Genomic DNA, 21,628 nt, shown 5'->3' with positions numbered 1-21,628 from the left:
TAGCCATGCCATTAAACAGAGGCTCAGGCGCCATTAATGGAGACCTTGGGAGAGAGGTGGACGGCAGATGGAGGTTAAAGGGCTCTCCTCCCGATAAGCATGCGCAGGGGTCTGATCGCACGCCTCTCGTACTCAAATAGCTACCCTGCATGTCTCCTCCTAGCTAATAAAAAAGGTGATGCGTGGCAGCACGTAAATGGTACTAGTAAGTAGAACGCCCACGGTTTCAATAATACTTGTGTTTCCGATTGTAACATGACAGCACTTCTTCCAAAATGACTTTGTTGATTGTTAATGTGTGCGCCTTCGCAAATCGGACTACAAATTTACCACAGCATGTTGGTGCCATGTCATGGCACCAAGCCAAGTTTCATTATTTTCATGCGTGTTTTGGATTTACAGGAATTCAAAAACTAAGTTTCTCAATGTTTCCAACCTAGCCACGACGCCCAGAATTTTGAATTTCATTCCCATTTCTTGCATGGAACCTAGAAATTTACCAAAGGACACACATGTGATTTTTCAACCAACTTTGGTGCACTGGAACATGTGCTTGTATTTCAAATTTGAATTATGCACACAAAGGTGACATGTTCCCTCCCAGAACCACGAGCCTTCTTCAGAGAAGCTCCGATTTGCAAGAAGCTTATACAAAAATTTGTTCCTATTCGGCCAATTTTTTTACCACGGCATGGTACTACCATGACATGACACCATGCCAAGTTTCATGATTTTAAAACCAAGTTTCTCAATGTTATTTGACCAAGCCACGATGCCCAGATGTTTGAATTTTATTGTCATTTTTTGCATGGGACCTACTCCCTCCTTCCATCTATATAGGGCCTAATGTGTTTTTCAAGACAGCCTTTGACTATTGACAAGATTAATAGCACATGAGATGTATACTATGCAAATTATATTATTGGAAGCTCCTTTGACATACAAAATTGAAGGTATGCTTTGTGTAAGTTGCATGTCATATATTATTTCTCTAACGTTTGGTCAAAGTTAGCCTCAAAAAACGCATTAGGACCTATATGCATGAGAGGAGTCGACTTCGAGAGAACGTGTTTGTTCGAGAGACACCGAGGAAGACTACTATATATCGATGGTGCATGTAGGCGGGAATTAAACTAAGGGATGGTCTTGTTGGTTTCGGGGATATAGGGGAAGAGTGAGAGGCGGGGGGGGTAGCTAGAAGGAGATTGTTAAGTGTGAGTGTGTGTTTTACCCATCCAGGCGGAAGTTATGTGCACAAAAGAGGAGAACGATTCGATGTGGCGTTAGGATTAAGGGTAATTAACTACGTATGGAGACATAGAGACCTTGAACGTGCATGTGTGAGAGGTATACATGTATACATGGGATGTGTGTGTGTGTGCGCGCACGCATGATCGAGATAAAAGAAAGAAGACATGAGTCATAAGATCAACGACATGGGAGAGATAGATCGGTATGACAATACGAATGCATGTGAGAATGCATGGAAGAAGTCCCGACAATTGAGCATGTGTTTTTGTCTTTAAGAGATAGTGGCGTGGGTTGGAGCATGCATCTATGGCGAGCAGAGGGAGTGAGGCGCAACGATTGTGCAAAAGAGACCAACCTATAAATGCATATGTATGGAGAGACATATATAGTGTGGGTGATAGGAAGCAAGACTCCGTGTGAGAAAGAAATGTTGACGGAGAAACTACAGATAGATAGAGAGATGGAGATGCTAGCTAGAGGGACATCCGCTAGTTTGGGTGTTGGAGATGACCGTTGGGTGGTTCAAAGGGTGAAGTTATATATGTGTGTGAGAGGGCACTTGGCTGCATGTAGAGAGAAACATATGTAGTGTGCGTGATAGGAATCAAGAGTGAGGGCGAGAAAGAAGGTTGATGGAGAAATAGATAAATAGAAAGATAGAGATGCTAGCTAGTGTGCGTTAGAGATAGGAGTCGAGTGGATCAGAAGGCTGGGTTATGTGTGTGGGTGTGAGAGAGATAGAGAGATGGTGCGGATGAGTCACATACAAACAGATATCAGAGAGAAATGAGATCCAGAGAGACGAAGTTTTGTGTCTGCGAGAGAGAAAGATATTTGACAACGAGAGTGATAGCTAGAGAGACATACGAGGGAATGCAAGATATCTCTAGGGAGAGAGGGCGTGTGTGAGCGACATACAAGAGAATAATGGAGAAATATGAGACCCTGGGAGACAGAGTTTGTGTTTGTGTGTGAGAAAGAGATATTGAAGAGGAAGAGTCATAGGTTCTCATATCTAAGGAGCAAAAGACATCTCTGTATGAGGGGTGTGCGAGTGGCACACATGGGAATAGTAGAGAGAAATGAGACCCCGGGAGACAAAGTTTTGTGTTTGTGTGAGAGAAAGAGATTCCACATGGAGAATCATAGTTAGAGACACATAGCAGGGAGCGAGATATACTTAGAGAGAGATAGAGTGATGAAGGTCGAGGGAGAGAGTACCGTCAGTGTGTTATGAAGATAAAAGATCATTGTCGACATATAGGTAGCACGAGAGATACCTGAGAGATGATGAACGCGTATAGGTCCAGAGAGATAGTCCTATATAAGCATGAGTGATAGCTATATGAGACGAATATCTAGATTAAAGGGGATTCAAATATTTAAACTGGAGATCACGACATCGATAATATCATAACGCAAATTGGTGTATCAAACATGCATATTCATTTGAATTTGGGCACACATGTAATGTTATATAGTTTATCAATATTGGTGATCCATAGATTCTTCAATTACAAACAATGCATGGTTTATATGCAATTAATGCCTAAACGAGATTACACTATATGTTGCGTGTGTGAAACACATTATACATGTTTGAGAAGTAAAATAACCATCATGAAACACACATTAATTGGAGATAGTTAGCGAGGAATGCATACATTGGATTTCAACATAAAGTGGTTTCAAATATTTGAAAATCCAAATTAATGGATACAACCTTATGAATCTGAGATCATGCCATTTGTAAACCATATTTATGTATAAATGGTGTTGTGCTTTTGAAAGTATATATAAAAAATGATGTATATCGAATGTAATTCCAATTGAAAATGGATCCCGCCCGAAAAAAATTGAATACAAACGGGATTCGAATTGAGTTGGCATGGTAAACGTGCACTCTGCAAAATTTGAACGAAGCGGGGAAAGTCGCAGTAACCGTCCGAAACCAAAATCTGCAAGATGGAAATCACTGCTGCTTATCCCTGCCACGCAAAGCCTATATGCTGGATTTCTATAGGTTTCGATAGGGGTAGGTTTGTAATTTCACCCAAACGTGACGTAACCGCCTCTCACCCGGATTCATACATGGTGGGCGCCAAAACACGGTGTGTCCTCGGCCGAAATCGACTCCCTCCCTGATTCATATTCATACACGGTGGGCGCCGAAAACAAACTCTCGTCGGCAAATATTCGGTGTATGCGAGATTACCGTCCTATCCCCAACCGACTAGTGTTGCTATGATGTAGTAGAAATTTGAAACGGGGGCTAAGTTTGTAAATTTCCTCGCATTTGAGATAAGCGCGCCCTGAATACATGGTTCCCCCCTTCCTCTCTACCTCCCTTTTCCCCATTCGTACTCCGTGGGTGCCAAAACACCCTCTCCACCCCACCCTCCTCCGTCTGCCACCGTCTGCCACCCCATCCACCGCCGTCCTCCTCCACCATGCCAGAGCTGATACCCTGACGCCGCCGTCCATTACAAGAGATCGACCTCTCTCATCCACGGCTTCGGACCGGGATCCTTACATCCCGTCCTCTCGCTTCATCCCCGCCGTCGTCCACCTTCCCGGCGCCGCTCCTACGACCGTCTCGTCCTCCGTGCCCCACTGACACTGTCTACCCTCCTAGATCTTCTTCCACGCTGCCGACAGCCATCGCTATCGCAGCACTGTCAAATTCTCAGTAGATGCGTACACGGCGCCGCACCAGAGGCGGTACTCTTTCGTATCTGCTCAACTTATTTATCGTAGCAAGAAAATAGATCGCCACTGCTTTACTCTGATTTCTTGTCTTGGTTGTGAAGTTGCCTTTGTCTGGTTTGCACCTTCAGATCCGCCATGGCATGCTCAACACCATACTCGCAATGCTTATGGTTTTCCCCATTTATATTCCACACTAGTTAAATCACAGTAGACTAAATTTCAAAATTGGGTCAGTCGGTTTTTCAGAGCTCGCCGGAGTTCGCCGGTGCGATCGAAGGGGCTCGGGTGCTTGTGGAGCCTTGCCGAACGAAGAAAACTCGACGCGGATGGGGATTGGGGTGGAGGGTGGGGGTGGCGGAGGAACACAGGCGGTGGGGGCCGGTGGTCCGGCCGGCGGCCCGTGCGGTGTTCTGTATGGGAAGAATCAGAGACGAGGAAGAAGAAGGGTTAGGAGACGTAGGATCTTCATCCAACCATCTGAAATGGTCGAGAGACAGCTAGGAGTTGCATTCTTAATGCGCTCTGGTTCATCATGTGTGGGCACTGCGCAACCAACATTTTATTATCCAAAATCCGCTTGCTCTTCTTTACCATGTTCCTCTTCCGTTCTTCTTTAATATGTACTCTCTCCGTTCCTAAATACAAGTCTTTGTATAGATTCCACCATGGACTACATATGGAGCAAAATGAGTGAATCTACACTCTAAAATGTACCTGGATACATCTGTATGTGATCCATAGTGGAAATCTCTACCAAGACTTATATTTTGGAACGGAGGGAGTATGATAGTAGTACAGTATGTTCCTTGTACTGAAGATGAGCAGGGACATTTGCAGTGTAGAAGTCTATACGGTCGGTTGTGATGGACACTTTGAGCCTCTTTGATTCGTAGGATCTTGTAAACATAGGAATAGGATTTATAGTGACCTGCGCACTTGAATCCTATAAGAATAGCAAGGAAATGCGGGGAGCTGTGTCGCCTTTGAGAGTTACATTGATATTAACAGTACTGCACCTTCACTTGAAGAGAGTTGGTACCCGAAGCCTTTCTAGCCGTACTGGCAATACTAGCACATATATTCCAGCAAGTTCCACTTTGCTGATTTTAATATGATGCTTAAGGTTTTCCCGTTATATCTACACTATGATCGGTGTAGCTACTTTGTGTCGCACTAGCAGCAGTCCACTCTTGAAGCTAAACACTGCAATGACTTACAAAATTGGCACCAAGGCATTGAGTGCCATTCTGGATGCAATGAAACTCATACGCTCCCCACCTGTTGATTCTTGTTTAGAATATGATCCTAATGACTATTCTAACCTCGAGGAGTCAAAGGCAGATGGCCTGTCCTGTTCACCCATCAAGGTGCCTGTTCTAATTTGGCAATGTTTTATTGATTGCGGGTATCTTGCATATGTTGTCTTGCATTTCTTGTACTTTGTTGCACCACCATCTGCTTAGTTTACTCATCATATATGTCGAGATGCCATGCCCATCCATTATCAATACATATTCCATCTGTCATCATACCATGTTTTTTCACTCAAATGTTGTTCTTGTGCATCAGACAGCAAAAAGGAAGAGGGTGATTGCCGAACCTGAAGGAGCACCAGCAAAGTCCTTGAAAAACGTGGTGGTGCCAGAGAAATCAGACAGCACCCCACTTATATTGGCTGTACAACCAATGACACAAAATGTAGGACCGACTACAACAGACTGTACCCATACTTCACTGGCCACACCACTTGCCCCACCACACAGGACCTGCACTCCAGAAAAAGTTATACCGATTTCATTTGCCATAGCACTAACTGTACCATAGAAAAATCCCACTCCAGCAAAAAGTACAACAAGTCCACTGGTCGAAGACCTATCCCAACTACAGAGATGGCCAATTCCTACAGATTGGAACCCCATTCCATTTATTCCCAGTTTAAAAGACAATGCTTTCAATGTTGTTAGGGACTACGTGCATATATTCCCATCATGGGAAGATTATTGTGAAGACAAACACCATTTTCACATCTTCCTGTCCAACTTACGTGTAAGTGCTATTATTCATGGTTATTATTTTCCCGTTTTCTGCTGATTGAACACATGAATGATTTACATTACATTGTTCTAACTAGGCGAGGGTCAATCTGGATAGTCATGATGAGCAAGGCTTGCTTGTGCTTTTCAAGGAAGCATTGCAGCAGTATCGGTGTTACCTGAGGAAATCACACTTTGATGGCAAGTCTATAAACAAATTTCCGGTGAAGTCTCATGTGCTAAATTTAGAAGACATTGAATGGAAAAACCTTTTTATGCACTGGTCTCATTCCTAGGATGAGGTACTGTCTATGAAATCACATGACAATTTGAACTTCTACTTTTCCGCATGTGCCTTACGGATCTTTTTTGCAGGAAATCTGCTCGAAGAAGTATTCCGGTTTGACAAGAACGACAGGATATCGCAAATATGCTGCCCGCTGCTTTTCTCTTGTTAGTACCTGTTGTCCTGTATCACTATACTTGCATACATACCTGGTTCATTATGTGACAGCAGTATGTATGATAGCTTGCTTATCAATTGTTCGCTCCAAATTATCTGATCTGTATGAATGGTTACATTAGTGTAGAATATATCCAATGCCAATGTTTTTTAGCTCTGCATTGTTCTTGTAAGTACATGTTGTCCTTTATCAGTGTACTTATAATGACAGGTAGTTGTTCATGTACCATCACTCCGCAACTTATTTTCCTTTGCCCTCCATTTTCTACACATCATATCTATATTTACTCTTACCATAAGGTTGGTAATGAAGAAGTTTAGCTGTGCATTGCTCTTGGCTGTACCTTTTGCCTGTATCGCTGCACTTACATTTATAGCTACTTGGTTATGTAGCAACACTCTTCATCTTATCTTAAATATTCTTCATTTTTTCGTATATTATCACATCTATATTTACTCTTAACAAAATGAAGAATAAAGGAAATGCTTATGTGGTAAACTTCTTGAATTACCCCCCCCCCATCAGCATGGACAAGGCCTTTATAGAGCATGTCTTCACCAATAATGTAAGTATGTCCATCTCAAGCCTTCAAACTTTGTTGTATATATTTGGTTAGGCATGACTGCAATAGCTGTTTATTTTTGGTGTTTGCATCAAATTGCTTGTTTAAAGTTTATTATGTAGTTCATAAACAAAAGTTTGTCCTTTCTCAATTTAAGTTTTCAGTTGTACAACCAACTTCGTTCTTCATACCATGTAAATTAAACTATATAGAGCAAGTGATCTTCTTTTGCACTGCATGTATGCTTCTGTTCTTCATCCGTAATCTAGTGGTGTGGTGAACCTACCCACTATAGCACAATGTCATATTCTGCAATGTCTTAACTATGAACAATGTCATATCATTCTACTATTATTTAAACCATCTCTTTATTTGCCAATCTGAAATGGTATAAGTTGACAGCACACTAACCGTTGATACTTATGAGTTCTTGATCTGTAATCTAGTCATCTCGTGAAGCTGCCAACTCCTTCACAATGTCATTTCCTGCCATGTCTTGACCTGAACAATACCATATTGTGTTAATGCAAATTTAAACTGTGTCACTTTATTCGTCAGCAAGAAATGTGATGAATTGTCAACACTGATACTTTTATGTGCAAAACCTGTCATCTGTCTGCTTGTTTATCTTTCAGAGTGAAGAAGATATAAGTGTTGAGCAAGCGCAGTCTCATCATCTTGCTCAGCTACTTGCGTTGCAGCTCCCCAGCAGGGCTAACCTTTATTGAACTCTATTGAAGTGATGTTGGTTTTGTATATTATTTTGTCGGCGTGTTTATTTGCACTGGTGGCGATCTTTGATGCCTAGTGTATGTAATCTGCTGTCTGCATGTGCTTTATTATCATAGTGGCGAACTTTGATGCCCAGTGGATGTAATATGCTGTAATTTCTTTATTGTATAGTATAGGTTTTTTCTTATTCACGATGCTGCAGTTATTTTACTATATATATATCCTGTCTTCGCAGTAAACTGGCCAAACCGTAAAATTGCGGTACATAATCGGGCCGTCATGCAATCACGATGTAGGTTGGGCCTGAAACGTGCCGATCAGCTCACGGGCAGGTAGCAGCCCAAAATGAACCCCGACCCATGATTGTGCGAATCAAATCATGGGCTTTTAACAGGCCGAAAAATTGTCTCGGTCCTTGTTTGGCCCAATCAGATATCGGCTTCGAGCAGGCCGGATGCAAACCGGGTCATAGTTAGGCCCAACTATATGACGGGCTTTTAACAAGCTGAAATTAATATAGGGCTGAAATGTTAAACGGGCCCTTAATAGGCCAAAACTAATATCAGGCCGAATTACTAAGTGGGCCTTTAGAAAGTGGGCCCAAAAGCATAGTGTCCAGTTGACGGGCCGAATCTGATATGTGCCATAATTAGGCCCAAAACCTCTTAAAGGGTCGGACCTGATCTGGGCCGTAATTTGGCCCAGAACGTGGTAGGCTTTTAACAGGCCGGATTTCATATGGGCCACTATTAGGCCCGGAGCGTGGCAGGCCATTAATAGACCGGATCAAATATTGGCCGGCATTTGGCCCAAAACATGGCAGCCAGTTAATGGGCTGGCCTACTAAGGTCCTCAAAATCTTGTGGGCCTATAGCTGGGCCGACCCATTAATGTCAGCGAAATCTCGTGGGCCTTTAGCTGGGCCGGCCCATTATGATCTGCAAGAATTTTGTGGGCCTTTACCTAGGCCGGCCTATTATGGCACATGAAAATCTTGTGGGCCTTTACCTGGGCTGGCCCATTATGGCCCGTGAAATCTTGTGGGCCTTTAGCTGGGCCAGCCCATTATGGTCCGCAAAATCTCGTGGGCCTTTAGCTGGGCCGGCCCATTATGGTCTGCAAAATCGTGTGGGCCTTTAGTTGGACCGGCCCATTTAAACTTGTTAGGCCGTGCCACGTGTCGACATATCATAGGCGCATTCTGTCCAATGGGTGGTTGACATCTGTCCCAATGATTAGCCGACACGTGTTTCCTCTAGCCAATGATGATTTTACACGTGGAAAATCCCCATTGGTTGGGGTTGTTAACGGGTTATCGGATCCAAAACCCGACCCGATAGCTTAACAACGTTCTGTTACGGTGGATGCCATTTGTCGGTCACCCTTGACGAAAGCACTTCTGTGACATGCGATTTATCGTGATGGAAGTGGACACTTCCGTGATGATAATTTTGGTAATGTCATGGAACACTTCTACGACAGCACATGTATGACTATCTTGATTCTGTCATAAATTTGTCATGGATGTACATGCATGAAAAAAAAGCAATCTACTGTGACAAACACGTATCATCACGGAAGTGCATTTTTTGTAGTGGATGGTTAAGTTTCCTGACCATAGACATGTGTTGTCATTTGATGAACGGGATCACATCATTAGAGAATGATGTGATGGACAAGACCCATCCGTTAGCTTAGCATAAATGATCGTTTAATTTTATTTCTATTGCTTTCATCATGACTTATACATGTTCCTCTGACTATGAGATTATGCAACTCCCGAATACCAGAGGAACACCTTGTGTGCTATCAAACGTCACAGCGTAACTGGGTGATTATAAAGATGCTCTATAGGTGTCTCCAATGGTTTTTGTTGAGTTGGCATAGATCGAGATTAGGATCTGTCACTCCCATTGTCGGAGAGGTATCTCTGGGCCCTCTCGGTAATGCACATCACTATAAGACTTGCAAGCATTGTGACTAATGAGTTAGTTGCGGGATGATGCATTACGGAACGAGTAAAGAGACTTGCCGGTAACGAGACTGAACTAGGTATTGAGATACCGACGATCGAATTTCAGGCAAGTAACATACCGATGACAAAGGGAACAACGTATGTTGTTATGCGGTTTGACCGATAAAGATCTTTGTAGAATATGTAGGAACCAATATGAGCATCCAGGTTCTGCTATTGGTTATTGACTGGAGATGAGTCTCGGTCATGTCTACATAGTTCTCGAACCCGTAGGGTTCGCACGCTTTACGTTTTGTGACGATTTGTATTATGAGTTATGTGATTTGATGACCAAAGTTTGTTCCGAGTCCCGGATGAGATCGGGGACATGACGAGGAGTCTTGAAATGGTCAAGACGTAAAGATCGATATATTGGAAGACTATATTCGGACATCGAAAAGGTTCCGAGTGATTCAGGTATTTTTCGGAGTACCGGAGAGTTGGGAATTCGTATTGGGCCTTAATGGGCCATACGGGAAAGGAGAGAAAGGCCTCAAGGGTGGCTGCGCCCCTTCCCCATGGACTGGTCTAAATTGGACTAGGGAAAGGGGGCGCCCCCTTCCTTCCTTCTCCTTCTCCCTTCCGTTTTTCCTATTCCATGTGGGAGGTGGAATCCTACTAGGACTAGGGAGTCCTAGTAGGACTCCACACTTTGGGCGCGCCCTATGAGGGCCGGCCTCCTCCTCCCTCCATTCTTTATATACGTGGCCAGAGGGCATCCCATAGACACATAAGTTGATCATTGATCCCTTAGCCTTGTGCGGTGCGCCCCTCCACCATAATCCACCTCGTTCATATCATCGTAGTGCTTAGGCGAAACCCTACGATGGTAGCATCATCATCACCGTCATCACGCCGTCGTGCTGACGAAGCTCTCCCTCGATACTCTGCTGGATCATGAGTTCGTGGGACGTCACCGAGACGAACGTGTGCAGATCATGGAGATGTCGTACTTTCGATACTAGGATCGTTCGATCGTGAAGACGTACGACTACATCAACCGCGTTGTCATAATGCTTCCTCTTACAGTCTACGAGGGTACATGGACAACACTCTTCCCCTCTCGTTGCTATGCATCACCATGATCTTGCGTGTGCATAGGAATTTTTTTGAAATTACCGCGTTCCCCAACAGTCCAAACACCATGGAACTTTTTGTGGATTTTTAATGGACCAGAAGGAACCCAATGGCGCGCCCAGGTGGGTTGTGCCCACCTCGGTTGCCTCACGCACCCTTCTTTGCACTATAAATTCCCAAATATTCTGAAAGCCTTCGGGGTTAACCTAGATCAGAAGTTCCACCACCGCAAGGCTCCATAGCCACCGAAAACCAATCTATTCCCGTTCCGGCACCCTGTCGGTGGGGGGAATCATCTCCGGTGGCCATCTTCATCATCCCGGCGACCACCACGATGAGGAGGGAGTAGTCCACCCTCGGGGCTGAGGGTTTGTACCAATAGCTATGTGATTATTCTCTCTCTCTCTCTCTCTCTCGTGATCTATATCATGGGCTTTGTTAATATAGTCGGATCATATGATGTTTCTCCCCTCTATACTCTTGTTGTGATGAATTGAATCTTTACCCTTTGAAGTTTTCTCATGTCGGATTGAATGTTCAGATTTGAGAACACATGATGTATGTCTTGTGGTATGAATACTTGAGGTGACAATGGGCTATCTTATTGATTCACTTGATATATGTTATGGCACTCAACTTGCGGATTCCCACGGTGATATTGGGGTAATCTTTGCATAGGGGTTGATGCACGTTTTTATTCTCTTTTCTCCGATAGAAACTTTGGGGTCCCTTGTAGTTCTTTGTGTGGATTGATTATTATGAATATGAATTTGCTTTGGTGTTATTCTAGTATGAACTCTAGGATAGATCGAACGAAAACAATAGCTTTGTGTTATTTTAGTACGAACTCTTGAATAGATCGAACGGAAAGAATAGCTTTGAGGTGGCTTCGTACCCTACAAACAATTTCTATCTCTTGTTCTCCGCTAATAGGAACTCGGGAGTGATTCTTTATTACACTTTGAGGGATAATCACATGATCCAACTATGTTCACTACGAAAAAAGACACTTCCGTGATGATACGTGCTTGTCATAGTAGGTCACATTTTCTGTCATGCATGTACATCCATGACAATTTTATGACAGAATCAAGATAGTCATACCTGTGCTATCGTAGAAGTGTTCCATGACATTACCAAAATTATCATCACGGAAGTGTCCACTTCCATGACAATAAATCGCGCGTCATAGAAGTGCTTTCGTTAAGGGTGACCGACACGTGGCATCCACCATAACGGGTCACCGTTAAGCTACCAGGTCCAGTTTTGGATCCGATAACCCGTTAACAGCCCGGATCAATGAGGATTTTCAACATGTAAAATTGTCATTGGCCGGAGGAAACACGTGTTGGCTCACTGTTGGGACAGATGTCATCCATTCATTGGACAGGAGCCGCGTATGATACGTCGACAGGTGGCACGGCCCAACAAAGGCCCATATAGGTTAAAAAGGCTGGCCCAGTCAAAGGCCCGTAGTACTTACTCAGGTACTAGTGGGCTAGCCCGATAACGGCCTGTTTAATAAGGCCCATTTATGGCCCGAAGCCAGATCTGGCCCGTTAATTGTTCGCCGAACATTTGGGCCCAATTACGGCCCAGTGACTTTCGGCCTGTTAGAGGCCCGATGTGTCTTTCGGCCTGGGAATGGCCCGTGACAAAGGTGGCAACAGTTCAACCCAACGTGACTTTGGGCCTATTAAAGGCTTGTCGTATAATTCGGGCCATTGATGCATGTACTAAGCTTTCAGCCTCTTAAAGGCCCATGATATTAGTGGGCCAACTAAGGCCCGAAATATGTTTCAGCCTGGTAACGGCCCGTCATATAACGGGGCCAAAAAAGGCTCGATCTACCTTTCAGCCTGCTGAAGGCCCGTCGACGACTAGTGAAATTGAGGCCCAACATGAATTTGAGCCTGCTAAAGGCCCATGGTTTCTTCTGGGCCGCAATAGGCCACCAAAATATTCAGCCCGTTAATGGCCCAACGCTACATGGGCCAAACTAAGCGCTGGGTCCACAAAAGGCCCAACTAAAATTTTGGCCGATTATTGGTCAGAGTAAGTTGTGGGCCTGGCGCAAAGTGTGAAGGCCCCAATGGCCATTCGGGCCCAAGAAAGATGCAGACCGGCCCAATTGTGGCCCGCTAAAAACTAGGCCCGTTAGAGGCGAATGTTTTGGCCCGGTCGACTACATCAGATTTTTTTCTTCAGATAGCGAATGATGGCAGTAACTAGTAGGAATTAAGAACAAACCTACTCTATACAATGAAGAAATTACGGCATAGTAACTTAGAATAAACCTACACTATACGATAAAGGATTTATGGTATATTACATCCACTAGGCATCAAAGTTCGCCACCAGTGATCATAAAGCGCAACAAAGAAGCACATTACAAAAACTGGGCACCATTGCAGCGTAACAAAATAATACTGAACCTAGACCACTTCCAAGACAGTTCAAGAAAGGTTAGCCTTGCGTGGGAACTGCTGCACAAGCTACTGAGCAAGGCTGTGAGACCGGCCTAGCATGTCGGTCATAGCTTCCAGGTGTAGCTGTTTAGCAATGAGGTTCTCATTGGTGTTCTCCGCAACCATTCTTAGAGATAGGACTTCAAGTTGAAGTTGAGTTGCAGAATGCCTTTCTGCTAGAACTTGGGACTGAAGAAGTTGAACTGATTCAGACAGCGAATTCTGTGAGTTTGTCTGACTGCTAGTCTCAAGTAACTTGAACACTGCATCAAGACAAGACTTTGGGGTGGTCTCGTGATGTCGCTTGAAGCTACGTCGGTATTTACCCAAAGAGGAAGGGATGATGCAGCACAACGGAGGTAGGTATTTCCCTCAGATATGAAACCAAGGTTATCAAACTAGTAGGAGAACCAAGCAACACAATGTAAATAGCCCATGCACACAAATAACAACCACTCGCAACTCGGCGTGTTAAAGGGGTTGTCAATCCCTTTCGGGTAACGGCGCCTCAAACGGTGCGTGGACGGAGAAAGTTGTAAATATTGATAGATCGGATGCCAAATAATATAAATTGCAGCAAGGTATTTTTGGCTTTTTAGATTAATAGATCTGAAAATAAAAGCTAATAAAAATATATCACAAAGGCAAATATATGAGAAAGAAGACCCGGGGGCCCGTAGGTTTCACTAGTGACTTCTCTCGAGAAAAATAGCAAACGGTGGGTAAACAAATTACTGTTGGGCAACTGATAGAACCTCAAATAATTATGACAATATCCAGGCAATGATCATTACATAAGCATCACATCCAAGATTAGTAGACTGACTCCTGCCTGCATCTACTACTATTAATCCACAAATCAACCGCTATCCAGCATGCATCTAGTGTTTAAGTTCATGGAAAAAGGATTAATGCAATAACAACGATGACATGATGTAGACGAGATCCGTTTATCTATGGCAGTAGATATAGATCACATTTTTTATCCTTAGTAGCAATGATACATACGTGTCGGTTCCCTTTCTGTCACTGGGATCAAGCACCGTAAGATCGAACCCACTACTGGGCACCACTTCCCATTGCAAGATAAATAGATCAAGTTGGCCAAAAAACCCAAATATCAGAGAAGAAATATGAGGCTAAAAGAGATCATTCATAAAAGAGATCAAAGAAACTCAAATACTTTCATGGATATAAAAAGATAGATCTGATCATAAACTCAAAGTTCATCGATCCCAACAAGCACACCGCAAAAGAGCTACATCATATGGATCTCCAAGAGACCATTGTATTGAGAATCAAGAGAGAGAGATGAAGCCATCTAGCTACTAACTACGGACCCGAAGGTCTACAAAGAACTACTCATGCATCATCGGAGAGGCACCAATGGAAGTGGCAAACCCCTCCGTGATGGTGTCTAGATTGGATCTGGTGGTTTTGGACTCTGTGGCGGCTGGATCAACATTTCGTCAACTCCCCTAGGGTTCTGGGATTTTTGGGGTATTTATAGAACAAAGAGGTGGTCCGGGGGGCACCCGAGGTGGGCACTACCCACCAGGGCGCGCCTAGGCCTCCTGGCGCACCTTGGTGGGTTGTCCCCTCCTCGGGACTCCCCTAGGTGCAACCAGGCCCAACATCTTCCTTCTGGTCCATAAAAAATCTCTGTAAGGTTTCGTGGAATTTGGACTCCGTTTGATATTGATTTTCTGCGATGTAAAAAACATGGAAAAAACAGCAACTGGCACTTGGCACTATGTCAATAGGTTAGTACCAAAAAATGATATAAAATGACTATAAAATGATTATAAAACATCCAAGATTGATAATAAAACAACATAGAACAATCAAAAATTATAGATACGTTGCAGACGTATCAGCATCCCCAAGCTTAACTCCTACTCGTCCTCGAGTAGGTAAGTGATAAAAATAGAATTTTTGATGTGGAGTGTGGTTCATCATGTCATATCATAATCTTTTCTTTATAGCATGGACATTTGGACTTTTATGTGATTCAAAGCAATAGTCTAGTTTTGACATAATAATTTAGATACTCACGCATATCAACAAGCAACCATGTCTTTCAAAATATCAACGCTAAAATAAGCTATCCCTAGCCCATCATGCCCATACATTGATCCATTCATGAAACACACTCGAATATTAACTACACCCAATACTTAAGTACGATCATATTGCCTCCTAGTTGGTGCTTTTATAAGAGAAAATGGAGACTCAAAATAAAAATTGCATAAAGTAAAAGATAGGCCCTTCGTAGAGGGAAGTAGGGATTTGTAGAGGTGCTAGAGCTCAAAGCGATTTTTTGAGATAAAAACATTTTGGGAGGTGTATCGATCCCACCAACGAAAATGACTTAGAGCTCCCAATAATTTCCATGCATAGTTATATCGTAGGCGGTTCCCAAACAGAAAATAAAGCTTATTCCTTTTTCCACCATAACTTTCACTTTCCATGGCTAGCCATATCCACGGTTGCCCTCCATACCAACACTTTCCAAGGAATTTATTATTTGACAACATAAAGTAAATTCATTTGTTTTTGCATTTCGGGATTGGGCATCCCTAATACCCTTGCCCTACTCTCGTGCAATGACAAGTGAATAAACACTCATCTTGAGAATAACACATCTAGCATGGAAAATATTAGCCACCCCTCACCACTCCGCGAGCGAAACAAACACACAAAAGAGAAGTTTATTTTGAAAATTATAGATGGCACATGAAAATTTGCTTAGAACAGCAAAAGAACACCGCATATAGGTAGATATAGTGGACTCATGTGGCAAAACTGGTTTAAAGGATGTTGGATGCATAAGTAGTGATCATACTTAGTGCAAAATGAAGGCTAGCAAAAGATTGGGAAGTGGCCAACCAAGAAATGAATAATCTCATAAGCAAGCATTAGGCATAATTAACACCGAATAATGCACCACAAGTAGGATATAATTTCATTGCATGATTATTGAATTTCATGCATGCATAGGGAATCACAAACCTTAACACCAATATTCTTCCTAAAGCATAATTACTCATCAAGATGACTCACATATCACATCATCATATCTCAAAACTATTACAAAGAATCAACTTTATTTTGTCCAATGATCTTCATGAAATTTTTCTTTTTCCTTTTTTATTTATCCTTCTTGGATATCTATCACTTTGGGACTAATTTTCATGTGTTGCTTTTCATAAGCTTAAACAAATATAAGTGAAGATCATGAGCATAACAAATTTTCTTTCTCTCAAAATAATTTAAGTAAAGCCAGAGAGAATTTCTTCAAAATTTTACTAACTCTCAAATAAATCTAAGTGAAGCAAGAGAGAATTTCTTCAAAAATAACAAAGCACATCATGCTCAAAAAGATATAAATGAAGCACTCGAGCAAGTCCATTGCTCATAAAAAATTTAAGTGAAGCATAGAGAGCAATTCTAACAAGTCAAGATATAATTATGGCTCCCTCAAATAGGTGTGTCTAGCAAGGATTGATGACTTAAAATAAAAAAATAAAACAAGCAAAGACACATATCATACAAGACGCTCCAAGAAAAATCACATATCATGTGACGAATAAAAACATAGTCTCGAGTAAAATACCGATAGTTGTTGGAAGAAAGCGGGGATGCCACTCGGGGGCATCCCCAAGCTTAGTTGGTTGCTCATTCTTGGATAATAGCTTGGGATGCCGGGGCATCCCCAAGCTTAGGCTCTTACATCCTTCCTTCATCCATCATAAGATAACCCAAAACTTGAAAACTTCAATCACACAAAACTCAACAAAGCCTTCGTGAGATCCGTTAGTATAAGAATAATTAACCACTACTATAAGTGCTGTATAAAACCAATTCATATTTTGTTCTTGTATTATATATACTGCATTCCAACTTTTCTATGGCAAAAAATCATCTAAGAAAACCATAGAGCCATCAAAATAAGCACACAACACAAAGAAAACAGAATCTGTCAAAACAGAACAGTCTGTAGCAATCTGACTATTTCGAATACTTATGTAACTCAAAAAACTCTGAAAAATTAGGACGGCCTGAGAAATTTGTATATTGATCTAGCGCGAGTGGAATGGGTATTTTATCGCTCTCTGGTAAAAACTGAAAAATTAATTTTGTGAGCATAAAAGTTTATGTTTTTTCAGCAAGATCAAACAACTATCACCCAAGAAGATCCTAAAGGCTTTACTTGGCACAAACACTAATTAAAACATGAAAAACACAATCATGAAAGTAGCACAATTGTGTTAACAATCAAGAACAGGAAGCAAAAAGCAAAAATAATTTTTATTCATTGGGTTGCCTCCCAACAAGCGCTATAGTTTTACGCCCTTAGCTAGGCATAAGGCAAGGATCTAAGTTTTGTCATCTTTGGTTCGAGATCCATAAGATGCCCTGATAATTGATTCATAAGGTGGCCTAATTCTTGTTCTAGAAAAGTGTTCCATACCCTTCCTCAAAGGAAATTGGAACTTAATGTTGCCTTCTTTCATATCAATCACGGCACCGATAGTGCGTAAAAACGGTCTACCAAGAATAATTGGACAAGACGGATTGCAATCAATATCAAGAACAACAAAATCTATAGGAACATAATTCCTATTTGCAAGAATAAGAACATCATTAATTCTTCCCACAGGCTATTTAATAATAGAATCCACCAAGTGCAAATTCAAAGAACACGATTCAAGATCGGTAAGACCAAGCACATCACATAAAGATTTTGGAATTTTAGAAACACTAGCACCTAAGTCACACAAAGCAAAACACTCATAATTTTTAATCTTGACTTTGATAGTAGGTTCCCATTCATCATGCAATTTTCTAGGAATTGATACTTCCAATTCCAATTTTTCTTCCAAAGCTTCGATCATAGCATCAACAATATGTTTAGTAAAAGATTTATTTCGTTCATAAGAATTGGGTGAATTTATCATGGATTGCAACAAATAAATACAATCAATCAAAGAGGAACTATCATAATTAAAGTCTTTGTAATGCAAAAGAGTGGGTACATCACTAGCTAAAGTTTTGACTTCTTTAAACCCACTTTCATCAATTTTTTCAACAAGATTTTCACCCTCCGAAATATTGGGACACCTTCTACCTAAAGTTGACTCTTCTCCAGTCCCTTTTTCATCAATATTAACTTTACTAAACAAGGAATCAATAGAAGAAACACCAATCATTTTAAGATCTTCATCACTTTTGTCTTCTAATGATATTGGTTTGGCGGCCATTTGATTTACTAAAGTAGCTTGTGCATCAGATATTTTTCCTAGCAAACTTTCAGCAAAAGAATACTTAGGTTGGAGATTCCAAACTTCTCTACTAATATCATCAAGTTTTTTTGTGATAGCATCGAGCACAACAGAGTGTTCCTTAAGTTCTTTGGTGAAATACTTATTATGCTCAAATGGTGTAGTCATATATTCCTTAGTACTTTTCTTAATTTCAAGAAAAATATTTGGGTAAGGAACATCATAATATTTTCTTTGAGGCATCATGACTATGAAAACAAGATTGCACTCAAAAACAGATCTAGCAAGAAAACGGCGAACAAGAAAGAGAGGCGAATAAAATGGCAATTTTTTGTGAAGTGGGTGAGAGGAAAACGAGAGGCAAATGGCAAATAATGTAAATTGCGAGGAGATGAGATTTGTGATTAGCAACCTGGTAATGACGAAGATCCTCCCTGGCAACGGCGCCAAAAAATCCTTTTGATGTCGCTTGAAGCTACGTCGGTATTTCCCCAAAGAGGAAGGGATGATGCAGCACAACGGCGGTAGTTATTTCCCTCAGATATGAAACCAAGGTTATCAAACCAGTAGGAGAACCAAGCAACACAACATAAACAACCCCTGCACACAAATAACAACCACTCACAACCTGATGTGTTAAAGGGGTTGTCAATCCCTTTCGGGTAACGGCGCCTCAAACGGTGCATGGACGGGAGAAAGTTGTAAATATTGATAGATCGAACGCCAAATAAAATAAATTGCAGCAAGGTATTTTTGGGTTTTTATATTAATAGATCTGAAAATAAAAGCAAATAAAAATAGATCGCAAAGGCAAATATATCAGAAAGAAGACCCGAGGGCCGTAGGTTTCACTAGTGGCTTCTCTCGAGAAAAATAGCAAACGGTGGGTAAACAAATTACTGTTGGGTAATTGATAGAACCTCGAATAATTATGATGATATCCAGGCAATGATCATTGCATAGACATCACGTCCAAGATTAGTAGACCGACTCCTGCCTGCATCTACTACTATTACTCCACACATCGACCGCTATCCAGCATGCAACTAGTGTATTAAGTTCATGGGAAAACGGAGTAATGCAATAAGAACGATGACATGATGTAGACGAGGTCCATTTATCTATGGAGGTAGATATAGATCCCATCTTTTTATCCTTGGTAGCAACGATACATACATGTCGGTTCCCTTTCTGTCACTGGGATCAAGCACTATAAGATCGAACCCACTACCGGGCACCTCTTCCCATTGTAAGATAAATAGATAAAGTTAGCCAGACAAAACCCAAATATTGGAGAAGAAATATGAGGCTATAAGAGATCATGCATAAAAGAGATCAAAGAAACTCAAATACTTTCATGGATATAAAAAGATAGATCTGATCATAAACTCAAAGTTCATCGACCCCACCAAACACTCCACAAAAGAGTTACATCATATGGATCTCCAAGAGACCATTGTATTGAGAATCAAGAGAGAGAGAGATGAAGCCATCTAGCTACTAACTACGGACCCGAAGGTCTACAAAGAACTACACACGCATCATTGGAGAGGCACCAATGGAAGTGGTGAACCCCTTCGTGATGGTGTCTAGATTGGATCTAGCGGTTCTGGACTCTGCGGCGGCTAGATGAATATTCCATCGATTCCCCTAGGGTTCTGGGATATTTGGGGGTATTTATAGAGCAAAGAGGCGGTCCGGGGGGCACCTGAGGTGGGCACAACCCACCAGGGCGCGCCTGGGCCTCCTGGTGCGCCTTGATGGGTTGTCGCGTCCTCGGGACTCCCCATAGGTGCAACCAGGGCCCAACATCTTCCTTCTGGTCCATAAAAAATCTCCATAAACTTTCGTGGCATTTGGACTCCGTTTGATATTGATTTTCGGTGATCTAAAAAACATGGAAAAAACAGCAACTGGCACTTGGCACTATGTCGATAGGTTAGTACCAAAAAATGATATAAAATGATTATAAAACATGCAAGATTGATAATAAGACAACATGGAACAATCAAAAATTATAGATATGTTGGAGACGTATCATCTCGCTATCTTCAAGATGTTTTACCTTCTTTGTTACAATATATGTTGGGTTTGTGTCATAGCCTTCAGCAGACTTGTGCATGCCATCAGGCATATCACCCTGAAACAAGTAGAGAGATGACAAGTTTTGCACGTGTATAAACAAAGATGATAACTGTGCTATCAATTCCATTCAATTTCAAATTAGAAAATAAAGAGTAAGTTCAAAATATCAATAGCATAATTTGGCATTCTTCATAATGCGGGGAGCTTCACCACACTACTGGATTACCATGTCAACATAACAAGCATAGATGAAGGGCAAAGACAATCATTGTATCTATTTTGGTTAATGTGCATGGCATGTTGTTCATATCATCAGCCATATCAGTAAGATAAAACATGAGATGACAAGGTGCAAACGTGGGCTGCTTCACCACACACTGGATTATAGATCCACAAAAAAGCATACATATAGGGAGTACTGAGTAATGTGCATGGTATGAATAAGGAATTAAGGTTTTACAAGTAAAACATGGAACTTACGGTTGTTGCGAACATGCATTTTGATAGAAACAGCAAACTAAACAGTAGTAAACGATAGGCAGTATGAGCAAATTAAACAGCAGTTGAGGATAAAGGCTTTAGAAGGACTGACTTACATTAACAGTTAACACTGGCTTTATAATGCCCTTCTCCATGTCAAGGGAAGGATAACTTAAGAAATTCAACACATAATCTTCTTCATAAGCATTGCATGTACTCTACATTTTGTAGAGAGTAATTATAGATATGATAATACTGGAAGGGATAGAGGATAATGAAGATAAGATGCAGATTGACGCTACATAATCAACTACCAATCCCTGGAAGTACAAGCGTTACAGGACAAAATGTACTGACAAGAGCAATGGGCTGCACTTCTGCACTAGCATTGTCTGTGTATTCAACTTTTTGGTAAGATTAAATATAGATCTAATATTTTTTAGTAAATGGTGGGCGAGGGAGATAAGA

This window comes from Triticum dicoccoides, chromosome 4A (genome assembly GCF_002162155.2).
Source record: "Triticum dicoccoides isolate Atlit2015 ecotype Zavitan chromosome 4A, WEW_v2.0, whole genome shotgun sequence".
Lineage (NCBI taxonomy): Eukaryota > Viridiplantae > Streptophyta > Magnoliopsida > Poales > Poaceae > Triticum > Triticum dicoccoides.
The sequence above is the reverse complement of the archived record's forward strand: the minus strand, read 5'-3'. Positions refer to the sequence as shown.